Consider the following 24,391-nt stretch of genomic DNA (forward strand, 5'->3'; position numbering starts at 1 on the left):
TCGGCACACCCCCAGGAACGGAACCCCTGCCGATAACTGGGGACTGCCCCTATTTGGATTATACAGTCTATAAAATCACAGTAGGCATAATTATGGGATGATTTTATATGGCAATGTTTTAATACCATTAACACTTTCATATCCAATTGACATAATAGTACGGAAAATTACCCTAGCCCCTTCCTACCTGACTGACGTAGCTCTACGTAAAATTTACCAAAATTTTTCGTACGTGTGGCAGAGGTAAATTTTTTTTATTTTTGGACAAGTAGCAATTTCCATAGGCGAGATCATACCTTGGACTGTGTAACTCAGGTATCAATACGCCAGCCAAGTAGTTCCTGAAGACGAGTGTTTGTTTACATAGTGACGTCACGGGAGAACACTTTTCCGATATGCATTCGTGAAGTTTTTACGATAAAAGTAGCGCAAAACGCATTAGTGCATCCCATAAGAGACGTTTAGATTTTAGGCTGGGCTCTGAATCTCCAGAAGATGCCAAGATAAGGAGGCTGCTAATGGATTATGAGTTTTCTTGGAAGGACCTTACCCCCAAACAAGCAAGCCATGGAACTGCTTCGTCTGGAGTGGGAGGACGAACGATAATGTTGACAACGCTAACATTTTTTTTCGTTTCGACGGACTTATAACGTCAAAATGAAACTGTTGCCATTACCAAAGCCATTTTTCTTGTCTCTCCCTTTATTCTTCAACTTTTCCTCTACATTTTCGTATATTTACAAAGTAATTTCTATGAAAAATAACCGAGATAGGGCTCTTAGAAAAAAAAATGTTCTAGTGATAATTCTCACCATATGCAGGCAGAGCGCTCTGTTTCTTACCCTCTTTACTATCAATTTTTTCACCAGCTGGACTTATTCGTTTTCCATTGTTTTATATGTTGATATTTAGAGAATTTTGTTGGCTATCTCATAAAATATAATTCATTCGCCTACCTTTCATAGTTTTTGGGTTACAAATGAAAATATAAAAATAAGTAAAGATTTTTTTTGCGTTAATTAATTCGCCTAACTTTCATAGTTTTTGGGTTACGAACAAAAATCTAAAAATAAGATTTTTTTTTTGCTAAATAACTTACATTTTTTCCTATTGAGAGGGCTGGGACTCTTATTCTGACTATTCCACCATAAAATATAAACATTTAGAAAAAAGGACAGCAAAATGAACATTGTTGGCATAATATTTCTATTTTTGCTGAATTTTCAAAATACATATGACAATTTGTCCAAAATTGCATTTTTCCTAACTATACAAACCTGAGGTCCTTTTACAATAGGAAGGTAACTAGCGGCAGCTGGATGATCGTAAGCTTTCGAACAAGGGAGTTCGGTAGTTAACTGCTTGTTCGACAGTGTGCACACCACACAACTGGGAGGCAAAGAATCACTTTTGCTTTAAGCCCAAGCAAAAAATGCAGAGTGAGGGGTGGCATGAGGTGGGACTATGTGTAAAAGGACCTCAGGTTTGTACAGTTAGGAAAAATGATATTGTTATGATACAATAAAGTTTCATACATACTTACCTGGCAGATATATACGATTATGGCCCACCCAGCCTCCCCGCAGGAGATGGGTGGAAGAGAGAAAATATGATAGAAAACGGGAATGGTTCCTAGTCCTGCCGCCCAGGGCAGGCCGGTAGATCACCTGACCTACCTGTAGCGAGTGGCGCGAAATTTGAATTTCTGTCGGGGACGACGGAGTCTTAGCTAAGTATATATCTGCCAGGTAAGTATGTATGAAACTTTATTGTATCATAACAATATCATTTTCATACAATCAACTTACCTGTCAGATATATACTTAGCTGATTGGCACCCTTTGGTGGAGGGTAAGAGACAGCTAATTCTGGAATAGACAGGTAAACAACATATGTTGTAGGTATAAATAAAACCTTGGTTCCTACCTGATAGGTGGTAGACTTCGTGGGTGTTTGCCCAGTAGTCTGCATCACCTCAAGAAACTTTAGCGAGATATATGATCTATGGCCAAGAGTTCTTGTGGGTCTGCCGATGGGGTCTTATCCGCTTACTCGGCAGAGCCTGAAAGGACTTTGTCAATGGGTGCTGATCCACTTATATGACAATACACCTTATGGAGGAGCATACAACCAATCCCGACCACCTGATCCTAACCACATGTTAGAAATAAAGATTGTTCCGAGTTATCCCCCGAACTCTTCACAACAACCATAACTCAAAAAGCACAATACACACACATACATAAATTTCAAAACAAAAAAATTTATACTCATCTAATAAGATATCACAAGAGTTTCTTACTGAACAACAGTGACAGGCCGCCAGTGCGACACCAAGCCCTTTTTGTTCGAAGAGACTCTAGAACATATCTAAAAAGAAGGTAAGTATATACTTAAGGATTGGTGTTGGCTCCCATACCCAGGATCGTATCCGCCGACACGAAAGGACCCAGAGAAAAACATTTCTCATAGGTCACACAAACGTCTCTCAAGTAATGAGATGCAAATACTGAGTTGCATCTCAAAAATGTCGCATCTAAGATGTTTTTAAGAGACATATTCTTTTGAAACGAGAGAGACGTCGCTACTGCTCTCACTTCATGAGCTTTCACTCTCAACAGTCGAAACTCTTCGTCAGGACAGATCTTATTCGCGTCTGTAATGACGTTTCTCACAAAGAATGCAAGAGCATTCTTGGACATCAGTCTTGTGGGGTCTTTTACCGCGCACCAAAGACCCATCTGGTGTTTTCTCTGAAGGTAGAACTTTAGAGCTCTTACAGGACATAGAGACCTCTCTGCTTCTCTGCCTACGAGACTCGATAAGCCTTTAACCTCGAAGGACTTAGGCCAGGGATTCGTGGGATTCTCGTTTTTAGCTAAAAACAGGGTTTTAAACGAGCAAATAGCTGAGTCTCCCTTGAATCCTACTCTATCCTCCAGAGCATGTATTTCACTAATTCTCTTTGCCGTAGCTAAAGATAATAGGAATAAGCATTTCCTAGTGATGTCTCGAAACGACGCCAGATGAGGAGGTTCGAACCTTTCGGATGACAGGAACTTGAGTACTACATCTAGGTTCCAGTTAGGAGGAACCGGTTCCTTAGACTTCGTAGTCTCAAAGGATCTTATGAGATCATGGAGATCCTTGTTATCTGCCAGATCTAATCCTCTATTCCTGAAGACTGCCGAAAGCGTACTTCTGTATCCCTTTATTGTGGATACAGATAGATGAGATTCTTCTCTCAGGAACAGCAGGAAATCAGCAATTTCCGCTACAGAGGTAGTGGAGGAGGACAACTTCTTAGATCTGCACCACCTTCTAAAAACCTCCCACTTGGACTGATATACTTGTCTAGTGGAGGTTCTGCGGGCTCTCGCGATCGCGCCTGCAACTTTACGAGAAAACCCTCTCGCTCTGACGAGTCTTTCGATAGTCAAAAGGCAGTCAGAGCGAGAGCGGGGAGGTTTTGATGATACCTCTGGAAGTGTGGTTGTTTGAGAAGATCCATCCTTCTTGGGAGGGATCTGGGAAAATCTACCATCCACTCCACCACCTCCGTGAACCAGTCTTGTGCCGGCCAAAAGGGGGCTATCAATGTCATCCTCGTCCCCTTTGAAGCCACAAATTTTTTCAGAACTAGTCCCAGGATTTTGAAAGGAGGAAAAGCATAGACGTCTACGTGAGACCAGTCTAGTAGGAAGGCGTCGACTATCAGAGCTCTGGGGTCTTCCACGACCGAGCAAAAGACTCCCAGCCTTTTGGAGAGGAACTTGGCGAAGAGATCCACATGAGGAGTCCCCCAAAGAGACCAGAGATCTTGACACACATCTTTGTGTAGGGTCCACTCTGTGTGAAGGACCTGGTTCCTCCTGCTGAGCCTGTCCGCCCTTACATTCCTTTCTCCCTGAACGAACCTTGTAAGCAGGGAGATGTTCCTCTGGGACGTTCAGAGCAGAAGATCTCTTGCAAGTTCGTAGAGGAACAAGGAGTGAGTCCCTCCTTGTTTCCGAATGTAGGCAAGTGCTGTGGTGTTGTCCACATTTACTTGAACTACTTTGTTTGAAACAAGAGGTTCTAGACTCTTCAGAGCCAGGTGTACGGTGAAGAGCTCTTTGCAGTTTATGTGCCAAGACACCTGCGCTGCTTCCCAGGTGCCTGACACTTCCTTCGAGCCTAATGTTGCTCCCCAACCTTTCTCCGATGCGTCGGAGTACAACACTAGGCTTGGGTTCTGGATTCTCAGGGAGATTCCTTTGTTCTCCTTCAGAGGGGGCAACCACCATTCCAAGTGCGGTCTCATCTCCACTGGAATGGGAAAGGCGTCTGCAAGATGTCCGGTCTTCCAACTCCAAGACCTCTTGAGGAAGAATTGAAGTGGACGTAAATGAAGTCTTCCTAGTGGGAAGAACTGTTCGAGCGAGGAAAGGGTCCCTAGAAGGCTCAGCCATTCCCTCACCGAAGTCTGTTCCTTCCCTAAGAAGAGAGAGACTTTCTGCAAGCCTTTTGCGATTCTCTCTTGCGAAGGAAATACGTACTCGAAAACCCCGAGAATCCATCTGAATCCCCAGATAGACTAAGTTCTGTCTGGGGGTCAGCTGTGACTTCTCGAGGTTTACGAGTAATCCCAACGATCTGATCAGGTTTAGTGTCAACGTAAGGTCCTCCAAACACTGTCTCTCTGATCTGGCCCTGATGAGCCAGTCGTCCAGATACAGAGAGATATTTACACCTTTGAGGTGAAGAAACCTCACCACATTCTTCATCAGGCTTGTGAAGACCTGAGGAGCTGTGGAAAGGCCGAAACACAAGGCTCTGAACTGAAAGATCCTTCCCCCCGTCATGAAACGGAGGTACTTCTTCGATGAAGGGTGGATCGGGACGTGAAAATAGGCGTCCTGGAGATCCAGAGACACCATCCAATCTCCTTGTCGCATAGCCGCAAGGACTGAAGCCGAAGTCTTCATAGAGAACTTCTTTTTCTGAACAAATTTGTTCAGAGCGCTGACATCTAGTACCGGTCTCCAGCCTCCCGAGGCCTTCGCAACCAGAAAAAGGCGATTGTAAAACCCCGGGGAGTTTTGATCCAGTACTAGTTCTATCGCTCTCTTGTCCCACATCTGATCCACCATCAGTCGAAGAGTATCCCTCAGCACAGGATCCTTGTACTAGGCTGACAGTTCCCGCGGAGTTGAAGTCAGGGGAGGAATGTCCAGGAAAGGGATAAGATATCCTTTCCTTATCACAGACATTGATGAAGCGTCTGTGTTGACACGTGTCCAGGACTCCACAAATCCCAGGAGCCTGGCACCTACTGGTGTTTGGAGGAGAGAAGCATCACTTTCCCTTCTTAAAGGGACGGAAGGCAGACCTACCTCTCTTCTCAGGAGCCTTCCTTCTTGAGGGTGCTCTGGAGGTAGAGCCACCTCGAAAGGGCTGAACCGACATACTCGGTCCTTTCTTTTCCACCGCAGTCGCAGGTTTCTTCTTCCTTGATGACTGGGTAAGAAGGTCTTGAGTCGCCTTCTCAGTTAATGAACGAGAAATGTCTTTCACTAACTGAGAAGGAAACAAAAAGTCCGATAATGGAGAGTACAATAGTGCTGCCCTTTGAGAGTGGGAGACTGCTTTAGTCAAAAAAGCACTGAAGACTGTCCTCTTCTTAAGAAGTCCCGCTCCAAATAAAGAGGAGATCTCAAATGAGCCATCCTGTACCGCTTTGTCAATACATGACAGAATACACAGAACTTCTGGGTCGAGTCCTTCTGAATCATGGGCCTTCTTGGACATCACCCCAAGGGACCAATCTAAGAAGTTGAAAACTTCTAATACATGGAAGAGTCCCTTGAGGAGATGATCCAGTTCTGAAATGCCCCAAGTCACACGGGCAGAGTTCAATCCTTGCCTTCGTGATGCATCGACTAAAGTCGAAAAGTCCGCTTCTGCCGAAGACGGAAGAGAAATACCCATATTCTCTCCCGTCTGATACCAAATGCCCCGTTTGCCAGCGAGTCTCGCTGGGGGCATGCAGAAGACCGTTCTGACCAACTCCTTCTTCGAATCCATCCACGAATTCAAAGACTGAAGAGCCCTCTTCATAGAAATGGTGGGCTTCATTCTTAGAAAAGATGAAGACTTCTTCGCCTTTGCACTCGAGAACAGAGAGCGCGGAGAAGGAGGGGCGGCAGGGGTTAAATCGTCTCCGTATTCTTCAAGAATCAGGGCTGTTAATACTTTGTAGTTTGATAGTCCTTCTCTTCCACGATACTCGTCTTCCGAGTTTTCCTCCAACTCGGGGTCTAGAGGAGACTCCGTAGACAAATCAGGACGTCTTTCCTCTGGGGGAGACAAACTCCTGATAGGAGAGGGACTAAGGGAATGATAATCCCTCCTTTTCAAAGTTTGAGCTTTGTGAGAAGCTTCCTTCTTGGTTGGTGCCAAAAGCCTAGGCTTCTCCCCATAAAAGGATGACGCCTTGCGCTTAGATGACGCCTCTCGTCCACCGAGCGTCCTGGCTGACGCCTCGCGCTTGGCTAACTTCTGATGTCTGGACGACGCCTCGCGCCTGGAAGACGTCTCGCTCTCAACTGGCGTCCTGGCTGGTGCCTCGCGCTTATATGACGCTCTGTATGACGCCTCGCGCCTGTAAGACGCCTCACGTCTATCTGGCGTCACGTCTCTGACATAAGGCTCTCTCGATCTCGATCTAGAAAGCGAAACTTCTTCAGCATGTTTGGAAGACGAAGCTTCATGTCTGCAAGACGCCTCGCGTTTGGCAGGAGAGAGAGGACGAGACTTTTTGATCGGAAGCGAAACGTCCTTCTTACGAGGAGGATCTCTCGCCAAAACTCCCACCAATGAGGCTAGCTGTTCTTGTACAGCAAGGAGAATTTTCCTTGAAGCTTCTCCCACGTCATCTTCAATCGGGGGAGAAGTCGAAGGCAAGCGGTCCGCTATGTCCATGTAGGGAGACGTTGACGCAACCTTCGCCTTTTTGATGGAAGAGGGAGCTTCATCTGAGAAGCGCTCCGGGCTTGAATCCAAATCAGGTTCTCTCAAATGCCATTTCAGTGGCCTAGAAAGGTCCGAATCCTTCCACCCTCGTTTAGGTGAAGGAGAGGGAGAGGAAGAGAAACACTCTCGCAGGACGCTTTTTCTATAGCGGACCTGAGCAGCCTGAATGAAAAACAGAGCCTGCTGAAGGGACGTCTGACCGTTGGGGATTCCCCACGACCTCCTTAAGGCTTTCGACTTTCCTTCTCTCTGGGTGGGCATGGGAGCTTGGAAGAGGTCTAGGCCTGGGAGCGTCGCAGGGACGATCAAACGTCCCCTCCACAATACTGGGAGCACTCACTTCACTGAACATTTCACTTTCACTATCCTTACCTTGTAAGACCGCCATTTTGGACTTCATCTTATGGATAGTAGCCTTCAGATCGGCGATTTCAGAGGCCGATTCTGAAAGTAAAGCTTGTGAAGTCGACATAGAGGGAGAATCAAAATCATCAAGGTTAGATATAGGGTCAATAAAAGGCTCAATAGGCCTTGTACTCACACTCTTCAAACGTCTAACCCTATCCCTCTCTAACTTCTTCAAATAAGAAGTTAGAGTCTTCCATTCTTCTGCATTTAACCCCTCACATTCATGACAGGTATTAGTAGAAGAACATTCAAACCCCCTACATTTACGACATACAGTGTGAGGATCAACCGAAGCCTTCGGTATCCTCACCCTGCAGCCTACATTCACACACATTTTCACACTCACATTTGAGTCAGACATACTGAGAAAAATAAAAAAGCAAGTCCAAATTCAGTCCACCGTAGCAAATGCCAAAAACCACGATCCAGATACGTCACCAAAAAGCCGAGAAACGATGATCAAAAGGTTGAAATAAGAATCTAAGTCAGGAGGTAATAACAACAATGTTGATACCACCGGCGACAGAGAAAATATGATAGAAAACAGGAATGGTTCCTAGTCCTGCCGCCCAGGGCAGGCCGGTAGATTACCTGACCTACCTGTAGCGAGTGGCATGAAATTTGAATTTCTGTCGGGGACGACGGAGTCTTAGCTAAGTATATATCTAACAGGTAAGTTGATTGTATGAAAATGCAATTTTGGACAAATTGTCATTTGTTCCGATACGTAATACAAACCTTTCGGTCCTTTCACAATAGGAAGACTCACTTCTTGGTGGGAGGAATCTGAGTTTTTTGTGAACAGACTGGTGTTCGCTCAACCTTGGAATGCCTCCCTGGTCGTAAGAGCGAGGGAGGGATCCAAGCCTCTGTCCGATTGATCGGGGTGTGCACCGCAGGATCAATGGTCAGACTTCTGGACCAAGTACTAAGAGAGAGGCAAGCGTATCTCTTTGTACCAGCAAGCAAGAACTTGTTCCTGTTTGCAAGAGGTAACATAAAGTTATGGGTTTGTCTCTTGTTGGCTTCCACTTCCCCTCCCTTGTTGGGGGAAGTGGTGGATATTCGCTCCCATCCCTAGTGAAAGGGATAGGATGGGGCTCTGTTGAGTAGCTCACCTGCATCTCGTCCTTATCCAGCAGGGTGACGACCGTATCCCTCTACCCACAGGTAGAGGGGGAGAAAAAGATGGGAAGAGGAGCCAGTCACACTCTCATTCACTCATCCACTCTTACAGTCACACCAGGACTTGATGCTGTTCAGCCTGCGAAGGTCTGGGTTAGCTATACAACGTGTTGAGCAGCCACCACGGGTCCCAAGGAAAAAGTATCCAAAGACCCGTGGGCAATATCCCGAAGGTAGAAGGAGGTGCATGTGGTCTGGTTGTACCAGACCCCTGCCTTCAGTACCTGCGCCATGGAGAGGTTCTTGCGGAACGCGAGGGAAGAACCAATTTCTCTGACTTCGTGGCCTCTCGGACGAAGGGTACGGATGACGTCGCTACCATCAGCTTCATACGCCCTCCTGATCACCTCACATAGCCAGAAGGAAAGAGTGTTCCTGTACTTCTTTCTAGGTCATCCCGGTGCTAACGAAGAGGCGTCAACACTCAGCCTGGGGTGTCGAGTTTTCTTCAGATAGCGCCGTCGCGCCCTCACAGGACAAAGCAGCATCTCCTTCGCATCAAAGGCGGTGAAGTCCATTAGGGAGGGGATTGTGAAGGACTTGAACCGATCGTCAGGGACCGAAGGGTTCTGAGTCTTCGCTACGAAGTTCGGTACGAAATAGAGCGTCACGGATCCCCATCCCCTGGATGCTTGACTTCACAGGAAAAGTCATGCAGTTCCCTCAGAGGAAAAGAAGGGAATATCGTCGCATGACCTATCCCTCTTCTTGACTTCGGTGATGTCCAGTACCCATACTGGTCTATCCGTCTGCAGCGAAGTCTGCAGCGAAGTGTCTTGCATTCTCCTATCCCAATGCAAGCGAAGTTCTTCTTCTTGGTAGTGGATAGGACACCGACACTCCATGGTGGGTGTCGATGGTATGGGTACTGGGACAAGCTATTAGGACAAAGTAATGATTGATCTGGAACAACCGAACTAAGTCCACAGCATAGTTCGTAACTGACTCGGGCGCTCTGACAGCTGCCGACTGACTGCATTCAGTAGTGAGGCAAGTTGTCCAAGCATCCGAGCAAGTTACGTGACTTTCGCCCTTTAAAGGGTTATGCCAAGAGACCAAACAAATTGTAAATTTGTTTGTCACCAATGTCGGACAGCGAGGTGATGATTCTCTTAAGGCATGTGCCCAACAGGCAAAAGTCAATTGCCTTCTAGAGACCGAGGTCCCTGAAGGCAAGACATTCTCATAGTACGTAGTTGAATCTCAGCTAAGGGGAAACAACACTATGTGCAGTTGAAGACGAAGGTGGACAGTGAATGCAACCTACGTCTTAACAGCCGAATCGAGAGAAGGATTCTCAAGATTCTGAACCTGTGCTTACAAATGACTGAAAACGCTAACCGCTATTTCATTGCTGTCCGGTGAGGAGTCGTAGTTGCAATGAAAGCGGGGCGTTTTTCAGTAATGAAAACACAGGGAAGTACTGCCTGAAGAACTGGTTCTCATGGGCTGAACATTTGGAAGTAGAGCTGGCAGGTCGGGGAGTAGGCGATGTCTTCCGATACATCTGTTAATTCGGGGTGAACAATGAACAATTGCACACCTACGAATACGAGATATTTTGAAGACAAACTCAGATGTCTGAAGAAATCATTCTGCATTATCTTAGTGCGATGCAGTGGGAGACTAGTACAGACTTCTGTTACCGAGCGGTAAACAGAAAGATGAAAGAGTCCAAGAGATATCTCTGTTGAAAATTCTCACAATGTCGAAGGCGATGAAATAGAGTGTCACAGCAGTAGATGGTCATTCATGTATGCGAGAATCCCCGTTAATCAGAGACCTAAGTCTTTGATTGTTGGGCAGAGATATGGTTCGGTAGTCAATCATTGCAGGGGAGAGAGACATAACTGACCGTGCATCTCGGAGAGCCAGCTGGTACTGAGCTGCTATCGAGCAGTCCAATACACAGTTAGCTCTCGCTGACTCGTCATCCTGAGTTGCCAGGTAATCCATTCCACAAAGGAATGCATTCGGGTAGAACCATCGAGCATAAAAAATACGCTCGAGCAATTATTTAAACAAAACGGATTTCGGTAAATACTAAAGCTGAGTTGGTGTTGTCGTGACAATACCATAAGTATCTAAATCGAAACTGGTAACTCCTGGGAGGTTGCAGGCAGTCCCAAGTTGCAGTTCAATTAGGATACTAGTCGTCTCAGTCACAATCCATAGAGTTAACTACGGTATGCGCCTACACCCCGGACAATTCAACTGCTTAACAGAATCATGTCGTGAGGGTAATATACATAGTATATAAGACGATAGTTCAAGCCAAACTGGATGTTCCCATCCATTCTTCTCTGTTCCAGGGTTGGTCGCCTACTGTGAGATATTCTTCTTTCAGCAGCAGTGCTTCGTCCATCCAAACGCTAGAAATTCCAGGAATTCGAGCATTCGGCGAGGTTCCCAATTATCGTGGTAACAATTATTGGGGGTTCTCGTCTAGCCCACTCTGGACCGTGGTTTCACCTAAGTGTTTGGAGATCGTAAAAAACTCGAACACTCTGAGAGTGCTAGAAATTCCACAGAATTCTAAGCACTCAGCAAAACCCCCACCGAATTCGTCAAGCGATCATCGGTTGGTGGTCCTCCCGATTCCCGTAGAAATCGAGGATGGGGCAGGATCCTTCCTCAACGACGGGGGCTTACGTCAGGTCGGACCCGAAGGTCTCCCCGGTAACGCAGTCCCTAACGTGGGATCCTACAGAGAACTCTCAGCAGGATTCCTCCCCTTTCCCTCGTAGCCGTAAGGAGAGAGGGAATGGGGGAGGAATTGGATACTCGCTCGCCTTCCCAGCGGAACTAGCAGTTGGAGAAGAGAGTAGGAGCAGCCATCACCTTGCGGCGATGGCCTTCCAGAGTCTGGGAAAACGTATTGTCAGAAGAAACGTTTTCCCCGAGGAGGATTACGAACTCGCACTGTAGGTAAGGGTCTGCCGCCACTGTGAACGTCGTCTGGGTGGGGCTGATCGATACTGGCAGGAGAGAGCCGATACCGTTCTCCGACGCACGTAAAATCGCCGCTGTCGCAGTAGAGGAGGAGGAAGTAGCCTTTTCGGTCTGACAGACCTCAGCGAGCAGTCCTGTCCGAAGACGAGATACTTCATCTGGTCCAACAGTCGGCAAGCTACGATCGCGGCAGACCCACCGTCGGTTTGGGTTCCTTCTTGGACCCCAAAACGACTCGAGCCGGGAAGTGGCTCGGATGGTGGGAGCGGCGATCCTCCCCCGAGGTCGTTGTGCTGACGAATCAGCGCAATAACCTCGGCAAAGTTCCTCTGGATCCCTGGAGTGACTGCATCTTGCGGAGTAGGACCGTCAAGCCCCTCAAACAAGAGCAACTCCCAAGATCCTCCCCCTTCAGGAGGGGGAATAGCGACAGACCCCTCTGGGTCTCCTCCTGTCACTTGTACATACAACCTGGTCGATCCTAAGACCGTGCCTGGTATGTACGGTGTCGTGATGGGCTCATGCGGGGCGCGCCCCTCACGATCACTCCTCGGTGCCTTGCCCTTCCCGGTGTAATCCGAGGAAGTTGACGGCACAGGAGAAGAAGACCTGACGCTCCCCCCTCACTCACTGGCAGAACCAGCAGGCTTGGAGGGCTGCAGGCGATCACCAACCCGCTGTGGGGATCGAGCTGCAGGCCTGGTCGCGCTGTTCCCCTGGGGAGAACGGCTGGACCGAGAACAGCGGCCCCGATCTCGTGCGTCAGAGGAACTGCTGCTGGTTGCCCTACCCGTCCGGTCCCTGTGGGAGCAGCAGTCAGGCGACCTGCAGAGACCACTGTCGCGGTGAGACCGGTGCTTGTCCTCACGGCGCGTCGAACCACGGCTGGCACCTGCAATTGGGGGGACCCCTTTCCAGCCTCAGCCCATGGTCGGTCTGGGACCATCACGTCAACTCGGGTGACCGGCTGGTCTCTACGAGAGCAAGAGCTGGCCTGGCGCGAGTTGCCTGAGCGGCTCTAACCAGCCTTCCGCTCCGTGCCGTGAACCTGGCGCTGAGCGAGCTTTGGCATCTGGTTCTTGGCTGTACGGCCACCGGCAGGTGACCGTACACTCGGTAACTCTCACGAACGAGCTGCCGAGACGGAACCTGGTGTAGCGCCAGAGCCCCTAGCACCAGGCTAGGATGTACCGGTGTTAGCCGGTACCCCTCTGGTCCCCATAGTCTTCTTCCTTGTGGAAGGAGAGACGGGCCCCGCTCCCGAAGGAGCAGGAGGACCAGCGGAAGGACCCCCCATCCCACCGGAGTGAGACGGGCCCTGAGAAGTTCCCGAAGGAGCCTTCTTAGGAGGGGAGGAGGCAGCCTTCTTCTTCCGTGGCTGGGTAGCCATGGAAGTCGAAGGGGAAGAGGCGGCTGCAGACGACAAAGAAGACGATGAAGACGATGAAGACAACGACGACACCTTCCTCCTCTTCCTCTTCTTCTTCGTCAGCTTCCTCAGGACAGATGTAAGGTCGGCCATCCAGGACGGAGCCGGGGCTGCTGTTGCCGAAGCAACAGGGCCCGGACGCACCTGTCTGGACAGACCAACGTCTGGGGCAGCAACACCGCGAACAGGGATGACGTCAGCAGGCATGGACACATCGGGAACAGCAGGAACAGCAGGAGCGGCAGGAATGGCAGGAACAGCCAGCACAGCGTCAGCAGTGACATCCTGGGTACCGGCGGCAGGTCCAGGGGCGAGCTCTTGGGGAAGCGGAAATCTGGTCGCGGCAGCACGGCAAACCCGGGCGGCGGCGGCACGCTGCACAGCGGCTGTAGGTGAGACAGACACCAAGTGCGGCGAGTAAACAAGGTGAGGAGGGGCGGCGTACCCTGGAGTCGACAAGGGGGTTGTCGTCGTGGTCACCGCTCCAAGGGACCGCACCAGACCCCGCCACAAGGTGAAGCAGCCCCTGGACACTCGGCACGCCCTGCAGTCCCAAAGACGCCCACACCTGACCAAGGTCATCCCTCACAGCAGGAGCACCTGTGGAAGCAAAAGTAGGGTAAGTGGGAGGGGTTCCCCCTCGTGCGGGGGGGCGAGCCCCACCCCAAGCGAACGGAAGACCCTGAATACAAATGGACGTCGGGTAATGAGCGCCCTCCTCTACGCTCGATGGGTCGGGCGAAGAAGAAGGGCCTTGAAACCCCCCCCTTCCCCCAAGGGGAAGGTGCCATACGTGGGAGCTGAGTGGGAGGGCAGGAAAGAAGACGAAGAATCGGTTACCAAGGGAGTTGCGGGAGAGCTTTCCGACGACTTCTTGGCAGGCCTTCGCTCTTCCCGCCCCCGCACAACACCCACTGCACCACTGACCGAGAGCCTTCATGCCCTTGGCACCGAGCGCAAGGCATAAGGATCAATTCCCGGGTATGAGCAGAAACCTTGATCCATAATAAAAATAATACATGAAAATGAAAAAGAATACTGCCTTACCATTTTACTTTCACTTTCACACGAAAATAAAAGGCTCGGGCCGAGAGCATTCACGCCCTCAGCACCAAGCGCAAGGGCATAAGGATCAATTCCCGGGTATGAGCAGAAACCTTGATCCATAATGATAATACTAATACATGAAAATGAAAAAGAATACTGGATTTACAATTTCACTTTCACTTTCACACAAAAATAAAAGGCTCGGGCCGAGAGCATTCGTGCCCTCAGCACCAAGCGCAAAGGGTAAGAAAATAAATGAAAATTGTAAAAGAGCACTGCACTTACGATTTTCACTTTCACACTTTCACCCAAAAAAATGACAATTTGTCAAAAATTGCATTTTTCCTAACTATACAAACCTGAGGTCCTTTAACAATAAGAAGTAGCTAGCGGCAGCTGGAACGGCCGTAAGCTTCGAACAAGGGAGAATGGTAGTTAACTGCTTGTCCGACAGTGCGCGCGCCGTGCGCCTGAGAGGTGAAGAATCACTTTTGCTTTAGGCCCATGCAAAAAAACGCAGAGTGAGGGGTGGCATGAGGTGGGACTATATGTATAGGACCTCAGGTTTGTATAGTTAGGAAAAATGCAATTTTCGACAAATTGTCATTTGTTCCGATACGTAATACAAACCCTCGGTCCTTTAACAATAGGAAGACTCACTTCTTGGTGGGAGGAATCTGAGTCTTTTGTGAACAGACTGGTGTTCGCCCAACCTTGGAATGCCTCCCTGGTCGTAAGAGCGAGGGAGGGATCCAAGCCTTTGTCCGATTGATCGGGGTGTGCACCGCAGGATCAATGGTCAGACCTCTGGACCAAGTACTAAGAGAGAGGCAAGCGTATCTCTTCGTACCAGCAAGCAAGAACTTATTCTTGTTTGCAAGTGGTGGATAATTGCTCCCATCCCTAGTGAAAGGGATAGGATGGGGCTCTGTTGAGTAGCTCACCTGCATCTCGTCCTTATCCAGCAGGGTGACAACCGTATCCCTCTACCCACAGGTAGAGGGGGAGAAAAAGATGGGAAGAGGAGCCAGTCACACTCTAATTCACTCATCCACTCTTACAGTCACACCAGGACTTGATGCTGTTCAGCCTGCGAGGGTCTGGGTTAGCTACACAACGTGTTGAGCATCCACCACGGGTCCCAAGGAAAAAGTATCCAAAGACCCGTGGGCAATATCCCGAAGGTAGAAGGAGGTGCATGTGGTCTGGTTGTACCAGACCCCTGCCTTCAGTACCTGCGCCAGCGAGAGGTTCTTGCGGAACGCGAGGGAAGAACCAATATCTCTGACTTCGTGGGCTCTCGGACGAAGGGTACGGATGACGTCGCTACCATCAGCTTCGTACGCCCTCCTGATCACCTCACGTAGTCAGAAGGAAAGAGTGTTCCTGTACTTCTTTCTAGGTCATCCCGGTGCTAACGAAGAGGCGTCAACACTCAGCCTGGGGTGTCGAGTTTTCTTCAGATAGCGCCGTCGCGCCCTCACAGGACAAAGCAGCATCTCCTTCGCATCGAAGGCGGTGAAGTCCATTAGGGAGGGGATTGTGAAGGACTTGAACCGATCGTCAGGGACCGAAGGGTTCTGAGTCTTCGCTACGAAGTTCGGTACGAAATAGAGCGTCACGGATCCCCTTCCCCTGGATGCTTGACTTCGCAGGAAAAGTCATGCAGTTCCCTCAGAGGAAAAGAAGGGAATAGTCGCATGACCTATCCCTCTTCTCGACTTCGGTGAAGTCCAGTACCCATACTGGTTTATCCGTCTGCAGCGAAGTGTCTCGCATCCTCCTATCCCCATGCAGCGAAGTTCTTCTTCTCGGTAGTGGATAGGACACCGACACTCCATGGTGGGTGTCGATGGTATGGGTACTGGGACAAGCTATTAGGACGAAGTAATGATTGATCTGGAACAACCGAACTAAGTCCACAGCGTAGTTCGTAACTGACTCGGGCGCTCTGACAGCTGCCGACTGACTGGTTCGGTAGTGAGGCAAGTTGTCCAAGCATCCGAGTGAGTCACGTGACCTTCGCCCTTTAAAGGGTTATGCCAAGAGACTAAACAAATAGTGTATTTGTTTGTCACTGATGCCGGACGGCGAGGTGATGATTCTCTTAAGGCATGTGCCCAACAGGCGAAAGTCAATTGCCTTCTAGAGACCGAGGTCCCTGAAGGCAAGACATTCTCATAGTAGTTGAATCTCAGCTAAGGAGAAACAACACTATGTGCCGTTGAAGACGAAGGTAGACATTGAATGCAACCTATGTCTTCACAGACGAATCGAGAGAAGGATTCTCAAGATTCTGAACCTGTGCTTACAAATGACTGAAAACGCTAACCGCTATTTCATTGCTGTCCGGTGAGGAGTCGTAGTTGCAATGAAAAAGCGGGGCGCTTTTCAGTAATGAAAACACAGGGAAGTACTGCCTGAAGAACTGCTTCTCATGGGCTGAACATTTGGAAGTAGAGCTGGCAGGTCGGGGAGTAGGCAATGTCTTCAGATACATCTATTAATTCGGGGTGAACAATGAATAATTGCACACCTATGAATACGAGATATTTTGAAGACAAACTCAGATATCTGCAAAAATCATTTGCATTATCGCAGTGCGATGCAGCGGGGGAGACTAGTACAGACTTCTGTTACCGTGTGGTAAACAGAAAGATGAAAGAGTCCAAGAGATATCTCTGTTGAAAATTCTCGCAATGTCGAAGGCGATGAAATCGAGTGTCACGGCAGTAGATGGTCATTCATGTATGCGAGAATCCCCGTTAATCAGAGACCTAAGTCCGTGATTGTTGGGCAGAGATACGGTTTGGTAGTCAATCAATGCAGGAGAGAGAGACATAACTGACCGTGCATCTTGGAGAGCCAGCTGATACTGAGTTGCCTCTGGCAGTTCAATATGCAGTAGCTCTTGCTGACTCGTCATCCTGAGTTGCCAGGTAATCCATTCCACGAAGGAATGCGTTCGGCTAGAACCATTGAGCATAAAGAAAAGATATGCTCAAGCAATAATATTTAAACGAAACGGATTTCGCTAAATACAAAAGCTGAGTTGGTGTTGTGACAATACCATAATTAACTAAAAGCGAAACTGGTAACTCCTGGGAGGTTGCAGGCAGCCCCGAGTTGCAGTTTTAATTAATTAATCGTCTTGGTCACAATCCGTAGAGTTAACTACTGAATCTGCCTACACCCCGGACCAATCGACTGCTTAACAGAATTATGTCGCGAAGGTAATATACATAGTATATTTGTAGGATTCTGTACAACGACCTCCATCCTAATTCTTTTCCCTTCAAGAAATGAGAATAAGGATTGGAGATCGACTGCCTTCGATCTCTAATCAAGAGAGTGAAGGAGAAGTCTTCCCCGAAGGAAAGCTTCAATGGTGAATAGAATACCGAAGACGATAGTTCAAGCCAAACTGGATGTTCCCGTCCGTTCTTCTCTATTCCAGAATTGATACTGTGAGATATCTTCCTTCAGCAGCAGTATTCTTCCAAACGCTAGAAATTCCAGGAATTCGAGCATTCGGCGAGGTTCCCGATTATCATAGAACAATTATCGGGAATTCTCGTCTAGCTCACTTTGGACCGTGGTTTCACCTACGTGTTTGGAGATCGTAAAAACTTCAAACACTGAGTGCTAGAAATTCTGCAGAATTTTAAGTACTCGGCAAAACCCCCACCGAATTCGTTAAACGATTATCAGTTGGTGGTCCTCTCGATTCCCGTAGAAATCGGGGATGGGGGAAGGATCCGTCCTCAACGACCGGGGCTTACGTCAGGTAGGACCCGAAGGTCCTCCTGGTAGCGCAGTCCCCAGTGTGGGATCCTACAGAGAAGTCTCTGTAGGGTCCCTTCCCTTTCCCTCGTAGCCGTAAGGAGAGAGGGAATGGGTAAGGAATTGGATACTCGCTCACCTTCCCAGCGGAACTAGCAGCTGGAGAAGAGAACGAGAAGCTATCACCTTGCGGCGATGTCCTCTCAGAGTCTGGAAAAACGTTTTGTCAGAAAACGTTTCCCCCCCCCACCCCCCCAAGGAGGGTTATGAACTCGCACTGTAGGTAAGGATCTGCCGCTACTGTCAACGTTGTCTGGGTGGGGCTGATCGACACCTGACAGGAGAGAGCCAATACCGTCCTCTGACTCATTCCAGTCCTCGTCGAGGTCGAAACCTCTCGGGAGGACAGAGGGGGGGAGGGAGCGCTGCAATACTCTGTAGAAACGCCGCTGTCGCAGTAGAGGAGGTGGAATTAGCTTGTTCGACCGGCTAGACCTGAGCGAGCCATCTTGTCCGGAGACGAGAGGCTCTACCTGGTCCAGAACCAAGTCGAGAAGCTCCGATTGCGGCAAGCCCACCGTCAGTCTGGGTTCCCTTCTTCGGGCTCCAGAACAACTTGAGCCGTGACGTGGGCTCTGCTGGTGGGAACGGCGATGTTTCCCCGAGGTCGTTGTGCTGACGAATCAGCGCAATAACCTCAGTACAGTTCCTCTGGATCTCAGAAGTCACAGCATCTTGCAGAGTAGGACCGTCAAGCCCCTCGAACAAGAGCTTATTCTGAGAACCTCCCCTTTAAGGAGGGGGAACTGCGATAGACCCCTCTCGGATTCCTCCTGCCACTTGCGCGTACGTCCTGGTCGGTCCGAAGATCGTACCTGGTACTTACGGCGTCGTGACAGGATCGTGCGGGGCATGCCCCTCACGATCACCCCGCTATGCCTCGCTCTTCTCGGTGCAAACCGAGGAAGTTGCAGGCACGGGAGAGGAAGACATGACGCTCCTCTTTCGCTCGCTGGCAGAACCAGCGGGCTTGGAGGGCTGCAGGCGATCACCAACTTGCAGGCCTAGTCGAGCCGTTTCCCTGGGAAAAATGGCTGGACCGAGAACAGCGGCCCCGATCTCGTGTGCAGAGGAGCTGCCGCTGGTCCCCCTATCCACCCGGTCCCTGTGGGAGTGGTGGTCAGGAGACCTGCAGAGACCAATGTCGCGGTGAGACCGGTGCGTGTCCTCGCAGCGCGTCATACCGCTGGTACCAGCCGAGGCTGGCGCCAACGATCGGAAGGGGGAACCTCTTCCCAGCCTCAGCCCGTGGCTGGTCAGGAACAGTCACGTCTACCCGGGTTACCAGCTGGTCGCTGCGAGAGCGGCCGCTGGCCTGGTGAGAGTCACCTGAGTGGCTCTCACCAGCTTCTGGTGAGATCGTACACTCGGAACCTCTCGCGAAACGAGAGACCGAGGCGGAACCTGGCATAGCGGCAGCGCCGCTAGCCCCAGGCGAGGAAGTACCGGTGTTATCCGGTACCTCTCTGGTCCCCGCCTTCTTCTTCCTTGTGGAAGGAGAGACGGGCCCTGTTCCCGAAAGAGCAGGAGGACCGGCAGAAGAACTCCCCCATCCCACTCCCGTGGGACGGGCCCTTAGAAGTTCCCGAAGGAGCCTTCTTAGGGAGAAAACCCGGGTTACCAGCTGGTTGCTGCGAGAGTGGCCGCTGGCCTGGTGAGAGTCACCTGAGCAGCTCTCACCAGCCTTCTGCTCCGTGCCGCGGTCTTGGTGCCGAGCGAACTCTGGCGCCAAAGCTTTGGCTGCACGGTCTCCCGCGATGACCGTGCACTCAGAATCTCTCGCGAACGAGAGACCGAGCCAGAACCTGGCGTAGCGGCAGTGCCACTAACACCAGGCGAGGAAGTACCGGTGGTAGCCGGTACCCGTCTGGTCCCCGTCTTCTTCTTCCTTGCAGAAGGGGAGACAGGCCCTGTTCCCGAAGGAGCAGGAGGACCAGCAGAAGGACCCCCCGGTGGGACGGGCCCTTACAAGTTCCCGAAGGAGCCTTCTTAGGGGGAGAGGAGACAGCCTTCTTCAGCTTGGTAGCCTTAAAAGTCGAAGGGGAAGAGGCGACAGCAGACGACGAAGAAGACGACGACGTTCTTCTTCTTCGTCAGCTCACGCAGGACAGACGTCAGATCCTCCATCCAGGACGGAGCCGGGGCAATTGCCGAAGCAACATGGCCCGGCTGCACCTGTCCGGAAGGACCTGAGTCTGGGACAGCAGCACTGTGGACAGGAACGACGTGGGCAGGAGCGGGAACAGCGAGAGCGGCTGGGCCAGCAGCAGGAACAGCGGTAGCGGCGGGTACGGCAGGCAAGTCAGGTAACCCAGGAGGCTTAGCTTCAGCCATCGACATCCTGGGTACCAGTGGCAGGTCCAGGGGAGAGCTTTTCGGGCAGCGGAAGTCTGGGGTCGGCAGCACAAAGAACCCAGGTGGAGGCGGCACACCCCTCCTCGGTAAGGCAGCGATCAGCCCTTGCACAGTGGCTGTCGGCGTCACCGTCATCACATGCGGGGTATACACAAGGTGAGGAGGGGCGGCGTACCCTGGGGTAAAAGATTGTTGTTGTTGTGGTCCACCGCTCCATGGGTGACCGCGCCCGACCCCGCCAGACGCTGAATCAACCCCTGGAACACTAGGCATGCCCTGCAGGCCCAAGGACGCCCACACCTGTCCAAGGTCACTCGTTCTGCGGAAGCAACAGAAGGGTGATTAGTGGGGGGGGGGGGGGGGGTGGGGTACCCTCGCGCGGGGGGGCTAGCCCCAACCCGAACGAACGGGAGACCCCGAATACAATTGTACGTCGGGCACCAGAGCCCTCCTCCACGCTCGACAGTTCGGGCGAGGAGAAGGACCCAGATACTCCTCCCCCCCGAAGGGGAAGGTGCCATTCGTGGGAGCTGAGCAAGGGGGGGGGGGGGGGTGGGGGGGGGGGGGGGGGGGGGGGGCCAGGAAAGAAGACGAAGAATCGGTTACCAAGGGAGTCGCGGGAGAGCTTCCAACGACTTCTTGGCAGGCCTTCGCTTCCCTGCCCCCGCACAGCATCCACTGCACCTACACTAATAACGTTACAGCGCGAGAGCAAACGTGCCCTCTGCACCGAGCGCAAAGTATAAAGATTAATTCCCGGTATGAGCGGGAACTAATCCACAATGAATATTGATGCAATGAAATAATATATAAAAGTGAAACAGAATACTACTGCACTTGCGATTCACTTTCACACAATATAAAAGAGGAAGGATCAATTCCCGGGTAAGAGCGGAAAACTTGATCCATAATCAAATATATGAAAATGAAAAAGAATACTGCTCTTGCGTTCACTTTCATACAAATTAAAGGGCTCGTGCTGCGAGCGTTCACGCCCTCGGCCCCGAGCGCACAGGGCAAAATACAAATGAAAAAGAGTACTGAACTTACAAGTTTCACTTTCACAATTTCACCCAGAAATAAACGACTCGGCACGAGCGCGCTCCCGCCCTCGGCACCGAGAACATTATTCATGAGGATCAACTTCAGGAAAAGAGCGGAAACCGCCGCATCTACGGCGATAGCTCCATTTCTTGACCCATAATTTATCTAACTAATGAAAATGAAAACAGAGTATACTTACAATTTCATTTTCAAACCAAACAAACCAGTAGTGGAAAACACAATATAAACAAAGCATACGACGATGAAGCGGGCAGAGAGCGATGACGAACATGTCCTCCACACAAGCGGTCGAAAGCAAAAGTGATTCTTCACCTCCCAGGCGCACGGCGCGCGCACTGTCGGACAAGCAGTTAACTACCGTTCTCCCTTGTTCGAAGCTTACGACCGTTCCAGCTGCTGCTAGCTACTTCCTATTGTTAAAGGACCGAGGGTTTGTATTACGTATCGGAACGAAATGCAAGGCTCGGTGCGAGAGCACTCTCGCCCTCGACACCGAGCACAAAGGACATGGGGATCGATCTCGGGAAAACTTCTAAATTTCCCACATTTACGCCCCTCCACCCCGGGGCACAGTCGCCGGGTAATGGAAAGGCACGGAGATTCCTTCGATCCTTGGTCCATTATTCACTTGAATTAATAATAAGTGTATATGAAAAAATGAAAAAGAGTACTTACAGTTCACATTTACACACACACAAATAGTAAGAGAAAACAAATATCCTGAAAGCACATGACGATGAAGCGGGCAGAGCGATGAAGAGCACGTCTACACACCAGCAGGCCGAAAGCAAAAGTGATTCTTCGCCTCCCAGTCGTGCAGCGCGCACTGTCGGACAAGCAGTTAACTACTGAACTCCCTTGTTCGAAAGCTTACGACCATCCAGCTGCCGCTAGTTACCTTCCTATTGTAAAAGGACCGAAAGATTTGTATCCCGTGTCGGAACAAAATTATTTTTTTGCACTGTCGAGCCTCAGGTAGGCTCAGTGCTCAAACTATACAGATGGGAGTGTTAAAGGCTCTACTTATAGGATAAAATCTAAAAAATAAAAAAGCTAGCTCCAATCACCACGGGCTGTCAGCAGAGGGCTGGATGCAAACCATCTGCCCTGTGTCGGGTAGAAATAATGCTATGCATTAGTGAACTACCCATCTGAACTCAACAAGAAAAGGCGGGGTACAAGGGTCCGCATATTTCTTGGTAAAGTCAACCGAATAAAATGCAGCAAAGTCTGAAATATCTATGAACTATAACTTGAATAACAGACAACAGTTTTGATGGATCAGACTCTGATGTCATTCTTTGTGATAGCTTTACGTGATGTATTTTAGGAAACGACAGTCCAGAACAAGAGGGATTTTGATATTTTCAAAGGTTTTGCTGTAAGCAGAAGGGTGCTGATCTCTTTTAACCCTCTTACGCCGGAGCGGTAAATAAAAAATTGTCTCCCGTATGCCGGAGGGGTTTCGGAGTGAGCGCGGAAGCGGAAAAAATATTTTTTTCAAAAAATCACAGCGCGCTTAGTTTTCAAGATTAAGAGTTCATTTTTGGCTCCTTTTTTTTGTCATTGCCTGAAGTTTAGTATGCAACCATTGGAAATGAAAAAAATTATCATTATCATATATAAATAATGTGATATATGATAGCGCAAAAACAAAATTTCATATATAATTGTATTCAAATTGCGCTGTGCGCAAAACGGTTAAAGGTAACAGGTTACTTTTTTTTTGTTGTAATGTACACTAAATTGCGATCATTTTGGTATATAACACATAGTAAAATGATAAAAGCAACACAGAGAAAATATTATCACAAAATAATGCATGAATTCGTAACGCGCGGACGTAAACAAATATTTTTTTCAAAAATTCACCATAAATCTAAATATTGTCCTAGAGACTTTCAATTTCTTTCAAAATGAAGACAAATGATTGAATATTACTATACTGTAAGAGTATTAGCTTACAATTGCAGTTTTCGACCATATCTGACGAGTTAAAGTTGACCGAATGTTGAATTTTTTCATATATACATTTTTTATATGCAATTATTTCAGAAATAAGAAAAGCTACAACCTTCAAATATTTTTCGTTTTATTCTACATGAAATTGCGCACATTTTCATATATAAAACTCTAAGAAATGCCTAATATGAAACGGAGCAAATATTCCGAGAATGGGGCGTACGTATTTCGGAGATTTGTGGCGGAGAATCCGCGCGCGGAGGGAAGGAAAGATTTTTTTTTAAATTCACCATAAATATGACAATTTGTCGAAAATTGCATTTTTCCTAACTATACAAACCTGAGGTCCTTTAACAATAGGAAGGTAACTAGCGGCAGCTGGGACGGTCGTAAGCTTCGAACAAGGGGAGAACGGTAGTTAACTGCTTGTCCGATCGTGCGCGCGCCCGCGCGCGCCGAGGAGGTGAAGAATCACTTTGCTTTAGGCCCATGCAAAAAGTTGCAGAGTGAGGGAGTTGGCATGAGGTGGGACTATATGTAAAGGACCTCAGGTTTGTATAGTTAGGAAAAATGCAATTTTCGACAAATTGTCATTTGTTCCGATACGTAATACAAACCCTCGGTCCTTTAACAATAGGAAGACTCACTTCTTGGTGGGAGGAATCTGAGTCTTTTTGGTGAACAGACTGGTGTTCGTCCAACCCTGGAGTGCCTCCCTGGTCGTAGAGCAGAAGGGAGGGATCCAAACCTCTGTCCGATTGATCGGGGTGTGCACCGCAGGATCAAATGGTCAGACCTCTGGGCCAAGTACTACGAGAGAGGCAAGCGTATCTCTTCATACCAGCAAGCAAGAACTTGTTCCTGTTTGCAAGAGACAATCATAAATGATAGGTTTGTCTCAAATTGGCATCCACTTCCTCCCCCTTGTTGGAGGGAAGTGGTGGATATTTACTCCTATCCCTACTGAAAGGGATAGGATGGTGCTCTATTGAGTAGCTCACCTGCATCTCGTCCTTACCCACAGCGGGTGACGACCGTGTCCCTCTACCCAGAGGTAGAGGGAAGAAAAAGATGGGAAGAGGAGCCAGTCACACTCTCATTCCTCATCCATTCTTACGGTCACACCAGGAC

At 49.3% G+C, this 24,391-nt stretch overlaps 1 protein-coding gene across 3 annotated transcripts in view; it reads right to left on the bottom strand.

Moving 5' to 3' along the window:
• LOC135208489 (uncharacterized) overlaps nucleotides 1-24,391 on the bottom strand; it is a 112,126-nt gene that overhangs the window by 17,645 nt on the left and 70,090 nt on the right. The gene's annotated exons all lie outside the window — the stretch shown is intronic.

Source organism: Macrobrachium nipponense, chromosome 35 (genome assembly GCF_015104395.2).
Source record: "Macrobrachium nipponense isolate FS-2020 chromosome 35, ASM1510439v2, whole genome shotgun sequence".
Classification (NCBI taxonomy): Eukaryota; Metazoa; Arthropoda; class Malacostraca; order Decapoda; family Palaemonidae; genus Macrobrachium; species Macrobrachium nipponense.